The sequence below is a fragment of the Ammospiza nelsoni genome, chromosome W, assembly GCF_027579445.1.
Source record: "Ammospiza nelsoni isolate bAmmNel1 chromosome W, bAmmNel1.pri, whole genome shotgun sequence".
Taxonomy (NCBI): Eukaryota; Metazoa; Chordata; class Aves; order Passeriformes; family Passerellidae; genus Ammospiza; species Ammospiza nelsoni.
Window position 1 is genome coordinate 15,773,336 of NC_080668.1, and position 5,747 is coordinate 15,779,082.

At 46.6% G+C, this 5,747-nt stretch overlaps 1 long non-coding RNA gene across 1 annotated transcript; it reads left to right on the plus strand.

Moving 5' to 3' along the window:
- Window positions 1-951: 951 nt before the first annotated feature.
- On the plus strand, window positions 952-3,748 carry LOC132086105 (uncharacterized). The gene is made up of 3 exons (XR_009420357.1): window positions 952-1,185; window positions 1,614-1,733; window positions 3,566-3,748. It is a non-coding gene; the product is annotated as an uncharacterized LOC132086105 (long non-coding RNA).
- The last annotated feature ends 1,999 nt before the right edge of the window (window positions 3,749-5,747 follow it).

A 5,747-nucleotide genomic window follows, 5' to 3' on the forward strand; every position in this document is an offset into this window, starting at 1 on the left:
CCCGAAGTCCTTGGTCCCTCAGAAAATTTAAAAATGCTATGGTGGATTACTGAACTTCATTTTCTTCCCATCCTGAGAGAAGAAAATCATCTACATATTGGATAAGTTTTATCTCAGGTTTGATGGAGAAAAGTTGTAGTACTTTGTAAAATCCGTGTATCTCGGGCTGCTGTATGAGACCAATCCAGCTAGCACTGGACTCTGGCCCACACGGTCTTACATGGACAAAGTAAAAGACAAGAAGTGCTCTTCTCCACGTGGGGATGAGTGTCCTGTTTATTGGCTTGGGACGGGACGCTTCTGGTTCCAGTGACCACCCAGGTGTAAAAGAGGGCATGACATCCTTGCAGTGGACTTTTATACCCGAGGGGATGGGGGCAGGGAAAGAGGACTGCCGCCAATGGGATACCATTGAGGAGGAGCGAGGGGAGGGGTAACCAGGGAACATACCACCAGGGGATATAGCAGAGGGGTGCATGAGGGATAGACCATGTGATGGGAGAGGGGAAATAACAATCTATGTGACATAATATACTCAGTGCAAATTTCCCATCATCCAGTGCAAAACAACGACTAAATAAAATATTTAGTGCAATACAACAGTACTTCTCCCAGTGCTTGACCAAATAGGTTTGGGGAATTCGGAAAACCCCTGGGCTAACCTAGTCCACCAAAGCTGTTGCTTTCTTCCTGAATCGGGGTCCTCCCATCCAAAGGCAAATATATCTCTACTTTCTCCTGCTAGTGGGCAAGCCCAAAAAGCATCTTTTAGGTCTGTCACACTGTCCTGGGTTGACTATATGATGCTTTTATCCCCAATTGTCTCGTTTTGTTTATGCTGAATAATAAGTTTTGCACCTTTAAGACTTGTTGCGGAGAAAGGAGGGGGGAGAGAAGAAGCGCACAGCTTTTTTTCAGACACTGCTCTCACTCCTCCACATTCCTGCTCCTGGACTGTGTTGTCTGCGGACAGACAGCAGGACAGAGCTCTTCTTTGTTTTTAGTTAGTTTAGCTAGCTGAGGCAAAGAAGTTCCCTGGACTGTGGTTTTTTCCCTTGTCTTTGGACCTCTTGAAACTGCTCTGGACTGAACACCCAGGGGAGCACCAGCAGCTGCATCTGTGGCCCACTGGGCCGGGCCTGGCCTGCGACAATTCCAGCACCGGAGGGACTGATAAGAGACTGAGTGAGCTGGGCCGCAACACGGGGACGGGGTTTTCTCAGTTTGTCATCTCTTTTGGAGCCGCAAGGGGTTTTATTGTTTGATATTGTTTAGGGTTTATTGTTTAATAAACAGGTTTTTTCCACTTTTCTCCAAGGAGGTATTTTCTCCTGGACCGGTTGGGAGGAGGGGCCTATTGAATTTGCTTTCCTACCGGAGCCCCTTTGAGGATTCTCTCCCAAATTTGCTCTAAACCAGGACACACACTAAACCACTGGTCTGATGGGGGAATATTACTCAATAGTGTATATGGGTTGTGCACTACTGGGTATTGATTCACTGTTCTTTTATTCACTTCTCTCAAGTCTTGGACAAGCCTGTAAGCCCCATCTGACTTCTTGAGTGGTAATATGGGTGTGTCCGTTTGAAGGGGCTTTTTGTGTCCGTTTCAGGTATCTCTGGACCACTGGCTTCAATCTGACAAGGACGAAAGCAAAAGATGGGAGGCGCTCTTTCTCCTCAGGACGAATGTCCCACGGTTCATTGTGGAACTACTCCAGGGGGTCCAGGAGGTAAAAAAGAGGTCGAGTGTCTGATTGTGGGAGATTTTAAACCCAGGGGAATGGGGGAAGAGGAGAGGGACCACAGGAAATGGGATACAACTGACGGGAGGAGCAAGGGAAGGAGTAACCTGGGGAAAGACCACCACCACCAGGGCTTTGGGGGAGAGGGGAGAGGGGAGAATGGAATAAACCATGTGATACAGCATCAACTATTCAGTGCAAAATAACAAGACCACCCAGTGCAAAATAATAGCTAATGAAACTATTTAGTGCAATACAACATGGGTGTATTATGGGGGGACATACATTGTTCTAAGGTCCCCTCTTCAAGTAGGTCCTAGATCACTGGCTGCAGTCCTCGTCTCCTGTTGGAACCCTGGATGCTGAGAATTTTAGACTTTCTGTACTGATGGGCACTGACCCCCAGGAGAGCACTGCATTTGACCTGAGGCCATGGAAAAGGCTTCCGAAATTGATTAATAGCACTGGGATTACGGGTGTGTAGTTGGTTAGAAGTGTGTAATATCACAGGGTGAAAAACTTAGAGTTTGAGATTTTAGAATACAGTAATAAATATGAAGCAAGATGGAGGTTTTAGGGTGGAGGCAGGTTGTTCTTCTTTACTTTCTTCTTCCTTCTTCTTCATGGGTTTGGATGGTATTTTGTGATTGGATAGAAAAGTCAACAGTGCGGACTTCTAGAGATTAGTTATTGGGTTAAAAGGAAAAATAATCTAGGTGTCATTTGTTAATTGGATAGTTTAGCCTTAAAAGACCTTGTAACAAGAGATAGCCATTTTGCTCTTTGTTCATGAAGGACTGCAGAACTCACAGCTGTGAATCTGTAACATTGATAAGAAACAATAAACACCTGAGTCCGAATGCGAACTATCGTCTCAAGTGCCTTCAGTCCCGACCAGGGGAGAGTGGGTATTGTTGTACCCGAACTGGATGGTTCTAATTTAACTATTTTTATTACTATAGGTTTCATTTTTAATTTACCTCTATTTTTCAGTTTTGCCCACAACATTTTATGAATTTTTTCCTCCTCTTCCTCCCTTAATTGGTATCACAGACATTTTTCATAAAAATCCTCTCTTTGGGATTTTTCCTCTTCTGGGAAGCTGAGGCCCCAGAAAGAGAATGTAAACAATAATTATTTGCTGATGTGGAATGCAACAGGTGCACCTGTGATTGGCTCATGTTCCATGTTTACAATTAAGGGCCAATCACAGGACCAAGTTCTCTGGGACAGATTGACAGAGAGCTCTCTTGTTTTTAGATTCCTATGCTATTCTTAGCTTAGCAGCTTCTGCAACTTTTCTCTCTATTCCTTTTAGTATAGTCATAATGTAACATATATGATAAATTAATAAATCCAGCCTTCTGATCATGAAGCAAGATTCTCGTCTATCTCTGTCACCCTGAGGAGCCCTCACAAGTCATGTAACAAATTGGAGAAGCTTAACTACCATTTCCTCTTCCTCTGGGAGTACTCCAATGCCTAACTGCGCCTGTAAATCCGATCCTAATAAATTGCACCCTGTGTCCTGGGTTGACTATATGATGCTTTTATCCCCAATCATCTCATTCTGTTTATGTTGAATAATAAGTTTTGCACCTTTAAGAGTATTCCAGAGAGTGAAGGGGGGGAGAGAAGAAGCCCACAGTTTGTTTTTTTTTTAGACACTGCACTCACTCCTCCACATTCCTGCTCCTGAACTGTGTTGTCTGTGGATGAACAGACAGCGGGACAGAGATCTTCTTTTGCTTTTTAGTTAGTTTTTATCTAGCTGAGGCAAAGAAGTTCCCTGGACGGTTTTTTTTTTCCTTTTTCTTTAGACCTCTTGAAACTGCTCTGGACTGAACACCCAGGGGAGCACCGGCAGCTGCATCTGTGGCCCACAGGGCCAGGCCTGGCCTGTGACAATTCCAGCACTGGAGGGACTGATCAGAGACTGAGTGAGCTGAGCTTCAACCCGGGGTTTTCTCAGTTTGTCATCTCTTTTAGAGTGGCAAGGGGTCTCATTGTTTGATATTATGTTGGTTTTATTGTTTAATAAACAGGTTTTATCCACCTTTCTCCAAGGAGGTATTTTTCCCTCCCGGACCAGTTGGGGGGAGGGGCCGATTGGATCTGCTTTTCCCACCGGAGCTCGTTTGGGGGATTCTTCCCCAAAGTTGCTCTAAACCTGGACAAATACATGATTTCTCCCTGCCCCCCCATATCCACCCCTTATCCCCATATTGTCTGCTTACTACTAAAACTAATATAAATTCTAACTCTACAAGTACATACATGATACATCCATTATACAGCTATACACAGACAATGGTAATAACATTCAGCAAACAGTGATATTTAAAGAGGTTTTATCCAACAATCAGATCTCCCTGAGGTACACATCGTGTTCTTCCATCTTTTTGCATTATCCACCATGTGCAACCTGGTCCCTGAGCAAAAACTACCCCACAAATCGGTTTGTCTGTATTCGAGGCAGGATTAATCCAAACTGTCTTCCCTAACAAATCTCTGACATGTACCACTGGGACTTTGTCTCCATCTACTCCCTGCAAAGGCTCAGATTGGGCAGGGCCCACTCGGTTAGTAGAGCCTCGGGTGTTACCCAGGTGGCTTTTGCCAGATGCTGCTCCCAGTTCTTGAAAGATCCCCCACCTAATGCTTTCAATGTGCTTTTTAACAGTCCGTTGTACCTCTCCACTTTTCCTGCAGCTGGTGCATGGTAGGGGATATGGTACACCCACTCAATGCCATGTTCCCTAGCCCAGGTGTTGATAAGGTTGTTCTTGAAATGAGTCCCATTGTCTGACTTGATCCTCTCAGGGGTGCCATGTCTCCACAGGACCTGCTTTTCAAGGCCCAGGATGGTGTTCTGGGCAGTGGCATGAGACACAGGGTAGGTTTCCAACCATCCAGTGGTGGCTTCCACCATGGTCAGCACGTAGCGCTTGCCTTGGCGTGTCTGGGGCAGTGTGATGTAGTCAATCTGCCAGGCCTCCCCATACTTGTACTTGGACCACCGCCCACCGTACCAGAGAGGCTTCACTCGCTTGGCCTGCTTGATGGCAGCACACGTCTCACAGTCATGGATAACCTGAGAAATACTGTCCATGGTTAGATCCACCCCTCGGTCTCATGCCCACTTATAGGTGGCATCTCTGCCCTGGTGGCCTGAGGCATCATGGGCCCATCGAGCTAGGAATAACTCTCCCTTATGTTCCCAATCTAGGTCTATTTTGGACACCCCTATCTTTGCAGCCTGGTCTACCTGCTCATTGTTTTGGTGCTCCTCATTGGCCCTACTCTTGGGTACATGGGCATCTACATGGCGAACTTTCACAGGTAGCCTCCCTACCCTGGTAGCGATGTCTTTCCACTCATCAGCAGCCCAAATTGGTTTTCCTCTATGCTGCCAGTTAGCCTCTTTCCACCTCTCCAGCCATCCCCACAGAGCATTGGCTACCATCCATGAATCAGTGTAGAGGTAGAGCTTTGGCCACTTCTCTCTCTCAGCAATGTCCAGGGCCAGTTGAACAGCTTTGAGTTCAGCAAGTTGTCTTGATCCACCTTCTCCTTCGGTAGCTTGTGCAACCTGTCGTGTGGGGCTCCATATGGCTGCTTTCCACTTCCGGTTCATCCCTACGATGCGACAGGAACCGTCAGTGAAAAGAGCGTAGCGGGTTTCCTCTGGGGGCAGTTGGTTATAGGGAGGGGCCTCTTCAGCACGTGTCACTGGTTCATGTTCCTCTTCATCTGTGACACCAAAATTTGCACCTTGGGGCCAATTTGTAATGACCTCCAAAATCCCAGGGCCATTCAGTTTACCTATACGGGCGCGCAGAGTGATGAGAGCAATCCACTTGCTCCATGTAGCACTGATGGCATGGTGAGTGGGAGGAACCTTCCCTTTGAACATCCACCCCAGCACTGGTAGTCGGGGTGACAGGAGGAGTTGTGCTTCAGTGCCTATTACCTCCGAAGCAGCCTGGACTCCTTCATAGG